Here is a 16019-nt window from a genome sequence, read left to right on the forward strand (position 1 = left end):
CCAAGGCTCTTCTCCCACGATTGCTCAGTTTGGCTGGACGGCCAGGTCTAGGAAGAGTTCTGGTTGTCCCAAACTTCTTCCATTTAAGGAGTATGGAGGCCACTGTGCTCTTAGGAACCTTGAGTGCTGCAGAAATTCTTATGTAACCTTGGCCAGATCTGTGCCTTGCCACAATTCTGTCTCTGAGTTTCTTGGGCAGTTCCTTCGACCTCATGATTCTCATTTGCTCTGACATGCACTGTGAGCTGTAAGGTCTTATATAGACAGGTGTGTGCCTTTCCTAATCAAGTCCAATCAGTTTAATTAAACACAGCTGGACTCCAATGAAGGAGCAGAACCATCTCAAGGAGGATCAGAAGAAATGGACACCATGTGAGTTAAATATGAGTGTCACAGCAAAGGGTCTGAATACTGACCATGTGATATTTCAGTTTCTTTTTTAATAAATTTGCAAAAATTTCTACATTTCTGTTTTTTTCTGTAAAGATGGGGTGCTGAGTGTACATTAATGAGAAATAAAATGAACTTTTTTGATTTTAGCAAATGGTTGCAACAAAGAGTGAAAAATTTAAAGGGGTCTGAATACTTTGCTTACCCACTGTACATTTTGAATAATCTAATTGTGTTATAATCTCTTCAACACATCTTTACATCATCGCTACTTAATATACCACACCTACATCATAATTTCTTTCCGCAGGGCTCAACTTACGTGACAGATAGGCACAGGGGTGCATCCTTTTGTCCTTGGCGGACCTCTGGGACAACACTGCCCCAATGCCCTCGTTGGATGCATCAACCTCCACCACAAACTGCCGTTGGGGGTCAGGAACTGTGAGTACCTGTGCTGTGGTAAACCTTTCCTTGAGGGCTTGAAAAGCCTTTTCAGCCTGGGGGGGGGGGGTCCATTGAAAAGGTACCTTGGAAGAGGTGAGTGCATGCAAGGGTGCTGCTACAGAACTGAAGTCACATATAAACTTTCTGTAAAAGTTGGCAAACCCCAGGAATTGCTGTACCTTTTTCCAGCTGTCCACAGCAATGACCTTAGCCGGGTCCATTTGCACCTGGTTTGCTGAGACGATGTAGCCCAAGAAACTGACAGTGGTTGCATGGAACTCACATTTCTCAGCCTTGATGTATAGTTGATTTTCCAACAGCTTTCGAAGGATTTGTCGAACAAGGATGGCATGAGTCTCAATATCTGGGGAGAAAATCAAGATATCGTCCAGTTACACAAACACAAAGACATTCAAAAACTCCAGCAACACATCATTAACCAATGTCTGAAACACTGCAGGGGCATTGCATAGTCCAAAAGGAATGACCAAATACTCATAATGTCCAGTTGGGGTGTTAAATCCCGTCTTCCCCTCCTTCCATTCCATCTCCTTCCCTTATTCTGATGAGATGGTAAGTGTTTCGAGGATCTAGTTTAGTGAAAATTTGGGCTTTTTGGAGCAGTTCAAAAGCAGATGAGATTAATGGGAGAGGGTACCGGTTCTTAGCTGTTATGTCGTTTTAAGGACTGTAGTCAATGCATGGCCGCAGTGAACCATCCTTCTTCCCCACAAAAAAGAAACCTACACCAGCTGGAGAGGAGGATGGACGGATTATTCCAGCCTTTAGTGAGGAGGTGATGTATTCGTCCATGGCTGCTCTCTCTGGCCCAGAGATGGAGTAGAGGCGCCCCTTGGGGATGGGTGCGCCGGGTAGCAGGTCAATAGCACAGGCGAAAGGTCGATGGGGAGGAAGTGACATGGCTTTTGTCTTATTGAAAGCTTCTTTTAAGTCTTGATAACTTAAAGGTACTTTTGACAAGTTGGGGTAGTCAGAGTCATTACCAACGCTGAGTTCCGTCCTCAGAACCTCTGAAAAGTTATTGTTAGCCACACAGTTCACTTTACATGAGTGTTCACAGTCCTCTCCCCACCCCTTAATTTTGCCGGAGCACCAGTCAATATGAGTATTATGTTTTTTAAGCCACGGATAGCCCAAAATCAGTGGATGCTGTGCTGAATCAAATGAAATTGCATAACTTCTGTTTGGTTGTGGTTTAATGTTACCTGTATGGGTTCGGTGCAATGTGTAACTTTAAACAATAATCGTCCATCCAAAGCACTGGCATTAACAGGATGTGACAGAGGAATAGTCTTAATCTGGTTCTGTTGGGCTAGAGTCCAGTTCATGAGACTCTCGTCTGCCCCGGAGTCAATTAAAGCCCCCTGAGTTAGAGACTGATCATTTATGGAGAGTTTTACCTGGGTCAGTGATCGAGGAGGAAAGGCAGAGACATACCAGCTCACCAGCACCCTCCTCTTGGCTGGTTAACTCGACCTTTTCCTGGACAGACAGCCAGTTGGTGGCCCAGCTGTACACAACAGAAGCAGCAACCCACCTGCAGACGCCGTTGTCTCTCCTCTGGAGAGATCTTTGTTCTCCCCAGCTGCATCGGCTCCTCTGACCTTTGTGATGGCTCCGTCTTCCCGGATCCTGTCGAATTGGAGAACGAAGAGGTCGTGGAAGGTTGAATAGCCATAGAAATTGCTGTCCATTGTCGCTCTCTTCTCCTCTCTCTGAGTCTGTTGGCCACACAAATTGACATGGCTATGATGGCCTCAAGATCCTGGGTAAGCTCCAAAGGGGCTAAATGATCTTTGATGGGTTCTGAGAGTCCATTCATAAAAGCGTCTATTAAAGCTGGTGTGTTCCACCCGCTATCTGCGGCTACTGTGCGGAACTCTATGTCATAATCAATGACTTGGCGATGGTGCTGCTTGATCTGCATGAGGGCCCGAAAGGCTTCTCTGGCAGGTGAGGAGTGATCAAATATCTTGCTCATGGCATCTCGAAAAACAGTGAGTGACTGGCAGATATTGGAGTCCCTGGACCATTCAGCAGGGCCCAAGCAGCAGCTCTGCCAGTAAATGAGACACCATGAATGCCACTTTAGCCTGGTCTGACACAAAAGCTGCAGGGTTGAGTTTGAAGTGCAGATCGCACTGAACTAAGAAAGTTCTACAGTCACCTGAGTCCCCTGAAAACTTCTCCGGGGAGGCCAAACGTAGAGACATGGGAGCCGTCTGGTTAGTGGTTGGTGCAACCACAGGATTCTCCACAGGTGGTGTCGCTGATTGTGCCGTCCCCAGGTGAGTGAGGACTTGGCGTAGTTGCACTGCGAGGTGGTTCATTTGGCAGGTGACGGAAGCTGGAAAACCCTCCTGACGCTCGGTTATCTCCTTCACGCCATGGCTGACTGTTCTCAGCTGTGCCTCGTGCATATGGATCTTTGTGCCCTGTGCTGAGAGGGTGGTTTGGAGTTTCTTTGAGTCGGCTGAGTCCATAGTTGGTCAGTTCGTTCTGTCACGACCTCTGACACAACAAAAGGCGCTCTCTAGGAGGATTTTAAAAAATACAAACAAAAGTCACTCACAAGGAGGGTTTCAAAAAATGCAAACAAAAGTCTAACTTTGATAGGTACATGGAATAACTTTTTCAATTCAATTCAATTCAATTTTATTTGTAAAGCGCCAATTCATAGCAGAAGTTATCTCAGGACACTTTTTAAATAGAGCAGGTCTAGACCGAACTCTTTAAAACATTAATTACAGAGACCCAACAGTACCACCATGAGCAAGCACTTGGCGACAAGGGCAAGGAAAAACTGCCTGTTAAAAGGCAGAAACCTAGGACAGATCCTCCGGCTCTAGGTGGGTGGTCGTCTGTCACGACCAGTTGGGGTGAGAGAGAAAGGGTGAGAGAGAGAGAGAGAGAGAGAGAGAGAGAGGTAGAGACAGACAGGTGCACAGCAACAACAGTATTAGCAATGGCAATCTAGCAGGACCATGGCAGGAGGCTCCACCAGGATTGACAAGAACCTGCGAGACGAGAAAGCACAAGAACTTCGGGGAAGAAGTGAAGTTAGTAACATGCATTAATGGGACATGAATGAGTGCAGAAAGAGAGAGGAAGGGAGGAAGGGAGGAGCTCAGTGCATCCATGGGAAATCCCCCGATAGTCTAGGCCTATAGCAGCATAACTAAGGGATGGTTCAGGACTCACCTGATCCAGCCCTAACTATAAGCTTTATCAAAGAGGAATGTCTTAAGCCTACTCTTGAATGTGGTGAGGGTGTCTGCCTCCCGAACCACAACTGGAAGCTGGTTCCACAAGAGAGGAGCTTGGTAACTGAAGGCTCTGGCTCCTGTTCTACTTTTAGAGACTATAGGAACCACAAGTAGCCCAGCATTCAGAGAACGTAGTGTTCTAGAGGGGTAATAGGGTACTATGAGCTCTTTAAGATATGAAGGAGCCTGAACATGAAGAGCTTTATAGGTGAGGAGGAGGATTTTAAATTCTATTCTAAAATTTACAGGGAGCCAATGCAGAGAAGCTAGTACAGGAGAGATGTGATCTCTTTTTCTAGTTCCTGTCAGTACTCGTGCTGCAGCGTTCTGAATTAATTGGAGTGTTTTAATGGACTTATTGGGGCAACCTGATAATAAAGAGTTGCAGTAATCCAGCCTTGAAGTAACAAATGCATGGATTAGTTTTTCTGCATCTGTCTGTGATAGGATGTGTCTAATTTTTCTAATATTACGTAAATGAAAGAAGGCAGTCCTAGAGGTCTGCTTTATTTGGGAGTTAAATGACAAATCCTGATCAAAGATAACTCCAAGATTCCTGACAGTGGTGCTAGAGGCCAAGTTAATGCCATCTAGAGTAGCTATATCTTTAGACAGTGAGTCTCTAAGGTTTTTGGGGCCAAGAACAAGAATTTTGTTTTTTTCTGAGTTTAACATCAGAAAATTGCAGGTCATCCAGGATTTTATGTCCTTAAGACATGTTTGTAATTTAGATAATTGATTAATTTCATTGGGCTTGATTGATAGATATAACTGCGTATCATCTGCATAACAGTGAAAGTTAATGGAGTGATTCCTAATAATGTTGCCTAAAGGGAGCATATATAAAGTAAATAGTATTGGTCCAAGTACAGAACCTTGTGGAACTCCATGACTAACTGTAGTATTTATTGAAGATTCATCGTTAACATGTACAAAGTGCGAGCAATCTGATAAATATGACTTAAACCAGTTTAGTGCGGTTCCTTTAATGCCAATTTGATGCTCAAGTCTCTCCAAAAGAATATTATGGTCAATGGTGTCAAATGCAGCACTAAGATCTAATAATACAAGTACAGAGACAAGTCCATTGTCAGAAGCAGTCAGAAGGTCATTATTAACTTTAACCAGAGCTGTCTCTGTGCTATGATGAACTCTAAATCCTGACTGAAAATCCTCAAATAAACTATTGTTATGTAGAAATTCACACAACTCTTTGGCTACTACTTTCTCCAGAATCTTAGAGAGGAAGGGGAGGTTAGAAATCGGTCTATAGTTGGCTAAAACCCCTGGGTCAAGAGTGGACTTTTTAAGAAGGGGTTTAATTACAGCTACTTTAAAGGACTGTGGTACATATCCTGATAATAAAGAAAGATTAATCATATCCAGTAAAGAAGTGCCAATTAAGGGAACAACTTCTTTAAGCAGCCTAGTTGGGATCGGGTCTAATAGACAGGTTGATGGCTTCGATGAAGAAATGATTGAAGTTAACTGATGAAGATCAATAGCAGAAAAACAGTCTAAATATATATCTAAGTTTACATTGACAGAAGTCCCTGAACTTGGAGAGCCACTGATAACTGTTGATGGCAGTTGGTGATTCATTTTTTCTCTAATAGTAATAATTTTATTATAGAAGAAGCTCATGAAGTCATTGCTACTTAAGTTTATGGGGATATGTGGCTCAATAGAGCGGTGACTCTCTGTCAGCCTGGCTACAGTGCTGAAGAGGAACCTAGGGTTATTCTTATTTTCTTCTATTAGTGCTGAGTAATAGGCTCCTCTGGCATTACGGAGGGCCTTTCTATACATTTTAAGATTATCTTGCCAATTTGAGCGATATTCTGATAATTTGGAAGAGCGCCATTTCCTTTCAGATTTCCTAGCTATTTGTTTTAACTGGCGGGTTTGGTGGTTATACCAAGGTGCTAGTCTCCTATGTTTTAATAATTTCCTTTTTATAGGAGCGATAGAGTCTAATGTTGATCGTAGTGAGCCTGTAGCACTATCGACAAGATTATCAATTTCAGAGGGACTAAAGTCGTTATAGGACTCTGTTAAATTCAGACATGGCATTGAATTAAACACTGAAGGAATCCCCTCCTTAAATTTAGTTACAGCACTGTCAGATAGACATCTGCTGTAGGAAGTTTTGCCTAATGGCTTATAATCTAATAGTATGAATTCAAAAGTTATTAAATAATGGTCAGATAGGAAAGGATTATGTGGGAAGACTTAAATGTTCAATATCAATGCCATATGATAAAACAAGGTCAAGAGTGTGATTAAAACAATGAGTTGGTTTATTTACACTCTGACAGAAGCCAATTGAGTCTATTAATGATATAAATGCATTACTAAGGCTGTCATTGTCAACATCCACATGAATATTAAAATCACCTACAATAATTACTTTATCTGATTTAAGGACTAAACTTGATAGAAACTCTGAGAATTCAGATATAAAATCAGAGTACAGTCCAGGAGCATGGTACACTATAACAAATAGAACTGGCTGCAGTGTTTTCCAGTTTGGGTGAGAAAGACTAAGAACAAGGCTTTCAAATGAATTATAATTGAGTTTAGGTCTAGGGTCCATTAAAACGCTCGAATAATATATGGCTGCCACTCCACCTCCTCGGCCTGTGCCTCGAGGAATGTGAGTATTAATATGACTGGGGGGGGTGGATTCATTTAGGCTAACATACTCCTTGTGGGACAACCAGGTCTCAGTAAGACAAAGTAAATCAATATCATAATCTGATATTAATTCATTCACTAAAACAGCTTTAGAGGACAGTGACCTGATATTTAACAGCCCACATTTCATTCTCTTATTTTGTGCTACTGAGGAATTAGTTTTAATTTTTATTAGATTTTTATGTTTAACTCCTCTTGTTTTTATTTCTTTAAATAGTTTAGGTGGTCGGGGGACAGACACAGTCTCTATGGGGTTTTGGGTGGGTGACTGTTCTAAAGAAAGCGCAGAGAATTGTGTAAGACAGCAGCTCTGCTTCCTGGTCCTAACTCTGGACTGACAGGTTTTAGAAATAAACTTCGCCATATTTCTAGATAAGAGAGCCGCTCCATCCAAAGTGGGATGGATGCCGTCTCTCCCAATCAGACCAGGTTTTCCCCAAAAAGGCTTCCAGTTATCAATGAAGCCCACATCGTTTTCTGGACACCACCTCGACAGCCAGCGGTGGAATGACGACATGCGGCTATACATGTCATCACTGGTCACATTGGGCAGGGGTCCAGAGAAAACTACGGTGTCCGACATTGTCTTAGCATAATTACACACCGACTCCACATTAATCTTAGTGACCTCCGATTGGCGTAAACGGGTGTCATTACCGCCAACGTGGATAACAATCTTACTGTATTTACGTTTATCTTTAGCCAGCAGTTTTAAATTTGATTCAATGTCGCCCGCTCTGGCCCCAGGGATACATTTAACTATGGCCGCTGGCTTCGCTAACTTCACGTTTCTGACTATGGAGCTGCCAATAACCAGAGTTGGTTCCTCAGCGGGTGTCGCAGAGTGGGGAAAATGTATTAGAAACGTGAATGGGTTGGTGGTGACCTGTGGGCTTCGCCGTTTTAGTCTTCCTTCGCTCAGTCACCCAGCCTCCCTGTCTTCCCGGCTGCTCGGGAACTACCGGGGGAACTACAGATCTAACAGAAGCTACCTTCGGTCGGACCGCACCGGCTACCGGGGCTGGCTAACTATAGCGGCTAAAGATATCTCCGTGGTGCGGTACCGTTCCTCTAACTCACTAAGCCTCGCCTCCAGCGCAGTAAATAAACTATACTTAATACAGGTACCATTATCATTAAAGGAGGCAGAGGAATAACTGAACATCTGACACACTGAGCAGGACAGAGGAGAGGGAGAGGGAGAAGCCATAGCTAACTGCTAATGCTAATGAAACTAGCGTGTATGAAAAAACTTTGAAAGTAGTGAAAGGTCGCTAAAAGAAGGAGAAACTCCGAGTGTTTAGGTAGAACTAGTCTACGTTTAAATGTTAAGCGGGTAAATAACCGCTGTAACGAGTAAAACTAATTTATATTTAGCGTTCACTGACAGAGCTACAGCACCAAACAGTGTACACAGAGCAGGAAGTGAACCGGAAATGAGTCCTTGGACTCTGAATTACAACACTTGACAATACTCACTGACTTACAGAACAAGACGAACTGACAAAGACAAAAGAGAGACAAGGACTATTTATACCATGTGAGAGTGGAAACAGGTGAAAGCAATCGGGTGGGGCAGACAGTTACAAAGGCGGGAAAACACACAAAGGGAGGAAGTCAGGGTTTAACAGTGAGGGAAAAGGTGACTACAAAATAAAACTGGAAAGACTATGAAAACACATGAACATGACTAAACTTAACAAACTTGACGAGACACAACAAGAAGCTAGTTACGACGTTAGTTAGTGTGTTGATATGGAATGTAATACCCAATGTGACCAACAGAGGGAACCATCGAGTTTCATAGAGATCGAGGATGTTGGTGTTGAGGAAGCGGAGAACAAGAGAAGCTAGGGGCTGCATGACATGTATGATGTTCGGGCTTACATTAAAAGTTTGAGCATAAGCTCACTGTGGATTAAACCATGTCTCATTCTTGAAGACACAAACAACACATGGTACCAGGAGTAAACCGTTTTCTGTCAAGCTTCAGTTTAACTCGAAATGGATACTCTGAAGCCGCTGGAGGGACTGAAACTGGTGGGTAACGTGGACAGCAACTGGCGGTCTTTTAAGCAGCGGTTCGAGTTGTATATGGCTGCCATAGGACTGGACACTAAACCTGACGCCAGGAAGATTGCGTTGCTACTTACAGTAGCGGGTCCCCAAGCCATTGAAGTCTTTAATACGTTTGAGTTCGCCGAAGATGAGGACAAAGATAAGTACGACACCATACTGGAAAAATTCCGTGCATATTGCTCGCCACAGAAAAACATTGTGTATGAAAGGTATGTGTTCCGGTCACGGATGCAACAGCACAACAAAACTTTTGATTGCTTTGTGACTGATTTGAAACTAAAAGCGCAGTCATGTGATTTTGGAGATCTGAAAGACTCTATGATCCGCGATCAAATTGTTTATGCAATCCATGATAAGAGGATAAGAGAGAGGCTGTTAAGAGATGCTAAGCTGACGAAGCTTAGCATCAGAGAGCAGAGAGACTGTGTCATGCAAGTGAATTAGCCCAACAGCACGCAAAGACATTTAATGAAGCAAGTGCCATGGCTGTACATGATAGTGCCAAAGTAGCTGTAGTCAAGAATAAGAAGATAAAAACGAATGCTCCACAAAAGAAAAACAAAGATGATGCAGCATTCTCCTGCAAACGTTGTGGTAGCAGACATGAGCCCCGGCAGTGCCCTGCCTATGGCAAAAAATGTTCGAATTGCAATGGAAAAAATCTTTTTGCAAGACAGTGTTTGTCAAAGGACAAGCCCAAGTCAGTGAGGCTAATTGAAGAAACAGACCTAAGTGAGACTTTCTTTGTCGGCATGGTGTCATGTGAAGGTGCAAAAAATGATATCATAGAGGAAAGTCAAAGGCACTCAGAAAATGAAGATACATGGATTGTGTCCTTGCCAATTAATGGAGCTTTAGTAGCGCTAAGGATTGACACAGGCGCACAAGCAAACTTGATCAGCATGACAGAAATTAAAGCCATGAAAGAAAAGCCTAAAATAATCAAGAAAACAGTGCCACTGAAAGATTACAACGGAAAAGACAGAAAGCGAAGGTCAGTGCAGTCTGAAAGTGACAGTAAAGAACAAAAGCTACAACGTACTGTTCTCTGTTGTACCTAAGGGCCGGGAGTCACTGCTTGGTGGGGTCACCTCAAAGAAATTGAACCTGGTGAGGAGAGTCTACCACATCAACTGCTCAGAAGCAGCAAGTGTGCACACAGGGACAGTTGAGTCCATTATGCATTGTTTTCAGGACATTTTCAAAGGACTAGGATGCCTTCCATACACATACAAAATCAAACTCAAAGAGGATGCCACACCAGTGATCCATGCACCAAGGAGAGTTCCAGCTCCACTTCGGGACCGCCTTAAGAAGGAACTGGAAAGAATGTGCCAGTTAGAGGTCATCACAAAAGTGGAAGAACCGACTGAGTGGGTAAACTCAATGGTGTGCGTGGACAAAAAGAACAAAAACAAAGACCTGAGAATATGCATGGACCCTGGAGATTTAAATCGAAACATAAAACGTGAGCACTACCAGATACCAAAACGGGAGGAAATTGCAAGTGAGATGGCTGGTGCCAACTACTTCTCAAAGCTAGATGCGGCACAGGGATTCTGGCAAATCAAGTTGGATGATGAGAGCTCAAGATACTGCACATTCAACACGCCTTTTGGGAGGTACAGATTCCTGAGAATGCCATTTGGCATCATTTTATATGCATATCCAAGACCAGGATGCATGGAATCGAAAAGCTACTGTTCTCCAGGAGGTCGGACCAAGGTCATATGAAGTAAGGACTGAGGAAGGTCACGTGCTCAGAAGGAACCGTCGCAACCTTCTCAGAACCAAAGAAACTTTCACAGAAACACAATGTGACGATGCAGATGGAACTGCTTCAGTGTCACATGCAGAAACAGTGCCAGACCTGAAATCAGATGGACGTGTGCATGTGGGCACAAGTGACTGTCACTCAGGGTCACCTGTCTTGAGGAGATCTGAGCGTCAGATCAAAAGACCAGTCAGGCTTGATTTGTGAATCAAAGGACTGAATATGTGATGTTTTCATGTTGTGTGTTTAAAAAAAAAAAAAAAAAAGTAAGTGGTGTTTTTTGTTTTTTGTGTATTGAAGTCAATTTGTTTTAAAAGAAGTTTTGGTGTTTAAAAGCATTGTCTAACAAGGCAGAAAGAGAAAAATTTAAAAAAAAGATGTGAATTTTGGTGTTCACGATGCCATTATTCAATTCAATTCAATTCAATTTTATTTGTATAGCGCCAATTCATAACAGAAGTTATCTCAGGACACTTTTCAAATAGAGCAGGTCTAGACCGAACTCTTTAACATTAATTACAGAGACCCAACAGTACCACCATGAGCAAGCACTTGGCGACAAGGGCAAGGGAAAACTGCCTGTTAAAAAGGCAGAAACCTAGGACAGATCCTCCGGCTCTAGGTGGGTGGTCGTCTGTCTCGACCAGTTGGGGTGAGAGAGAGAGAGAGAGAGAGAGAGAGAGAGAGAGAGAGAGAGAGAGCGACAGACAGACAGACAGGTGCACAGCAACAACAGTATTGGCAATGGCAGTCAAGCAGGACCATGGCAGGAGGCTCCACCAGGATCCATGAGAACCTGCGAGACGAGAAAGCACAAGAACTCCGGGGGAAGAAGTGTAGTTAGTGACATGCATTAAAGGGACATGAATGAGTGCAGAAAGAGAGAGGAAGAGAGTAGCTCAGTGCACCATGGGAAATCCCCCGATAGTCTAGGCCTATAGCAGCATAACTAAGGGATGGTTCAGGACTCACCTGATCCAGCCCTAACTATAAGCTTTATCAAAGAGGAATGTCTTAAGCCTACTCTTGAAAGTGGTGAGGGTGTCTGCCTCCCGAACCACAACTGGAAGCCGGTTCCACAGGAGAGGAGCTTGGTAACTGAAGGCTCTGGCTCCTGTTCTACTTTTAGAGACTATAGGAACCACAAGTAGCCCAGCATTCAGAGAACGTAGTGTTCTAGTGGGGTAATAGGGTACTATGAGCTCTTTAAGATATGAAGGGGCCTGACCATGAAGAGCTTTATAGGTGAGGAGGAGTATTTTAAATTCAATTCTACATTTTATAGGGAGCCAATGCAGAGTAGCTAGTACAGGAGAGATGTGATCTCTTTTTCTAGTTCCTGTCAGTACTCGTGCTGCAGCGTTCTGAATTAATTGGAGCGTTTTAATGGACTTATTGGGGCAACCTGATAATAAAGAGTTGCAGTAATCCAGCCTTGAAGTAACAAATGCATGGATTAGTTTTTCTGCATCTGTCTGTGATAGTATGTGTCTAATTTTTCTAATATTACGTAAATGAAAGAAGGCAGTCCTAGAGGTCTGCTTTATGTGGGAGTTAAATGACAAATCCTGATCAAAGAGAACTCCAAGATTCCTGACAGTGGTGCTAGAGGCCAAGTTAATGCCATCTAGAGTGACTATATCTTTAGACAATGAGTCTCTAAGGTTTTTGGGGCCAAGAACAAGAATTTCGTTTTTTTCTGAGTTTAACATCAGAAAATTGCAGGTCATCCAGGATTTTATGTCCTTAAGACATGTTTGTAATTTAGATAATTGATTAATTTCATTGGGTTTGATTGATAGATATAACTGCGTATCATCTGCATAACAGTGAAAGTTAATGGAGTGATTCCTAATAATGTTGCCTAAAGGGAGCATATATAAAGTAAATAGTATTGGTCCAAGTACAGAACCTTGTGGAACTCCATGACTAACTTTAGTATTTATGGAGGATTCATCGTTAACATGTACAAACTGAGTACGATCTGATAAGTATGACTTAAACCAGGTTAGGGCAGTTCCTTTAATGCCAATTTGATGCTCAAGTCTCTGTAAAAGAATATCATGGTCAATGGTGTCAAATGCAGCACTAAGATCTAATAATACAAGTACAGAGACAAGTCCATTGTCAGAAGCAGTCAGAAGGTCATTATTAACTTTAACCAGAGCTGTCTCTGTGCTATGATGAACTCTAAATCCTGACTGAAAATCCTCAAATAAACTATTGTTATGTAGAAAGTCACACAACTCTTTGGCGACTACTTTCTCCAGAATCTTAGAGAGGAACGGGAGGTTAGAAATCGGTCTATAGTTGGCTAAAACCCCTGGGTCAAGAGTAGACTTTTAAGAAGGGGTTTAATTACAGCTACTTTAAAGGACTGTGGTACATATCCTGATAATAAAGAAAGATTAATCATATCCAGTAAAGAAGTGCCAATTAAGGGAACAACTTCTTTAAGCAGCCTAGTTGGGATCGGGTCTAACAGACAGGTTGATGGCTTCGATGAAGAAATGATTGAAGTTAACTGATGAAGATCGATAGCAGAAAAACAGTCTAAATATACATCTAAGTTTACATTGACAGAAGTCCCTGAACTTGGAGAGCCACTGATAACTGTTGATGGCAGTTGGTGATTCATTTTTTCTCTAATAGTAATAATTTTATTATAGAAGAAGCTCATGAAGTCATTGCTACTTAAGTTTATGGGGATATGTGGCTCGATAGAGCTGTGACTCTCTGTCAGCCTGGCTACAGTGCTGAAGAGGAACCTAGGGTTGTTCTTATTTTCTTCTATTAGTGCTGAGTAATAGGCTCCTCTGGCATTACGGAGGGCCTTTCTATAAATCTTAAGATCATCTTGCCAATTTGAGCGATATTCTGATAATTTGGAAGAGCGCCATTTCCTTTCAGATTTCCTAGCTATTTGCTTTAACTGGCGGGTTTGGTGGTTATACCAAGGTGCTAGTCTCCTATGTTTTAATAATTTCCTTTTATAGGAGCGATAGAGTCTAATGTTGATCGTAGTGAGCCTGTAGCACTATCGACAAGATTATCAATTTCAGAGGGACTAAAGTTGTTATAGGACTCTGTTAAATTCAGACATGGCATTGAATTAAACACTGAAGGAATCTCCTCCTTAAATTTAGCTACAGCACTGTCAGATAAACATCTGCTGTAGGAAGTTTTGCCTAATGGCTTATAATCTAATAGTATGAATTCAAAAGTTACTAAATAATGGTCAGATAGGAAAGGATTATGTGGGAAGACTATTAAATGTTCAATATCAATGCCATATGATAAAACAAGGTCAAGAGTGTGATTAAAACAATGAGTTGGTTTATTTACACTCTGACAGAAGCCAATTGAGTCTATTAATGATATAAATGCATTACTAAGGCTGTCATTGTCAACATCCACATGAATATTAAAATCACCTACAATAATTACTTTATCTGATTTAAGGACTAAGCTTGATAGAAACTCTGAAAATTCAGATATAAAATCAGAGTATGGTCCAGGAGCGCGGTACACTATAACAAATAGAACTGGCTGCAGTGTTTTCCAGTTTGGGTGAGAAAGACTAAGAACAAGGCTTTCAAATGAATTATAATTTAGTTTAGGTTTAGGGTCCATTAAAACGCTCGAATCATATATAGCTGCTACTCCACCTCCTCGGCCTGTGCCTCGAGGAATGTGAGTATTAATATGACTGGGGGGTGGATTCATTTAGGCTAACATACTCCTCGTGGGACAACCAGGTCTCAGTAAGACAAAGTAAATCAATATCATAATCTGATATTAATTCATTCACTAGAACAGCTTTAGAGGACAGAGACCTGATATTTAACAGCCCACATTTCATTCTCTTATTTTGTGCTACTGAGGAGTTGGTTTTAATTTTTATTAGATTTTTATGTTGAACTCCTCTTGTTTTTATTTCTTTAAATAGTTTAGGTGGTCGGGGGACAGACACAGTCTCTATGGGGTTTTGGGTGGGTGACTGTTCTAAAGAAAGCGCAGAGGAGTGTGTAAGACAGCAGCTCTGCTTCCTGGTCCCAACTCTGGACTGTCAGGTTTTAGAAATAAACTTCGCCATATTTCTAGATAAGAGAGCCGCTCCATCCAAAGTGGGATGGATGCCGTCTCTCCTAATCAGACCAGGTTTTCCCCAAAAAGGCTTCCAGTTATCAATGAAGCCCACATCGTTTGCTGGACACCACCTCGACAGCCAGCGGTGGAATGACGACATGCGGCTATACATGTCATCACTGGTCACATTGGGGAGGGGTCCAGAGAAAACTACGGTGTCCGACATTGTCTTAGCATAGTTACACACCGACTCCACATTAATCTTAGTGACCTCCGATTGGCGTAAACGGGTGTCGTTACCGCCGACGTGGATAACAATCTTACTGTATTTACGTTTATCTTTAGCCAGCAGTTTTAAATTTGATTCAATGTCGCCCGCTCTGGCCCCAGGGATGCATTTAACTATGGCCGCTGGCTTCGCTAACTTCACGTTTCTGACTATGGAGCTGCCAATAACCAGAGTTGGTTCCTCAGCTGGTGTATCGCTGAGAGGGGAAAATGTATTAGAAACGTGAAGCGGTTGGTGGTGACCTGTGGGCTTCGCCGTTCTAGCCTTCCTTCGCTCAGTCACCCAGCCTCCCTGTCTTCCCGGCTGCTCGGGAACTACCGGGGATCTACAGAGCTAACAGAAGCTACCTTCGGTCGGACCGCACCGGCTACCGGGGGCTGACTAACTATAGCGGCTAAAGATATCTCAGTGGTGCGGTGCCGTTCCTCTAACTCACTATCATTATCATTTATGTATGTTAGGACATGTTTTGTTTACAGCTTCAAAGAAAGGGGGATGTGTTGATATGTAATGTAATACCCAATGTGACCAACAGAGGGAACCATCAAGTTTAATAGAGATCGAGGATGTTGGTGTTGAGGAAGCGGCGAACAAGACAAGCTAGGGGCTGCACGACATGTATGATGTTCGGGCTTACATTAAAAGTTTGAGCATAAGTTCACTGCGGATTAAACCATGTCTCATTCTTGAAGACAAACAACACAGTTAGCATCAATTGATTATCAAAGATTTTGTCTCCAAAATAAAAAAGTGCAAAGGTTGGACAGTCTGGACAGACTTCACAATAAAACTTGCTGGGAAACATGTTTTAGAAATCAGGTGACCTTGGTTGTCTACTACAGTGATATCCAACCAGGAAGTACTGGAAGCTACAGGGCTGAGTGCTAAGTGAGATGCAGTGAGGAAACATTCGTTGAACAACAATGGTGGCTGCTAAAGAGGTTAGCATAGCTGCTGCTAGCATCAT

The 16019-nt window shown here is 42.5% G+C and overlaps 1 long non-coding RNA gene across 1 annotated transcript in view; it reads left to right on the forward strand.

Annotated features, from left to right (window-relative positions):
- The first annotated feature begins 11266 nt into the window (after window positions 1-11266).
- The window catches only part of LOC127360423 (uncharacterized), a 43222-nt gene continuing 38469 nt past the window's right edge, over window positions 11267-16019 (forward strand). Inside the window, exon 1 of the long non-coding RNA XR_007883670.1 lies at window positions 11267-11393. This is a non-coding gene — a long non-coding RNA (uncharacterized LOC127360423). The remainder of the gene's footprint in view (window positions 11394-16019) is intronic.

This window comes from Dicentrarchus labrax, unplaced genomic scaffold (assembly GCF_905237075.1).
Source record: "Dicentrarchus labrax unplaced genomic scaffold, dlabrax2021, whole genome shotgun sequence".
NCBI lineage: Eukaryota > Metazoa > Chordata > Actinopteri > Moronidae > Dicentrarchus > Dicentrarchus labrax.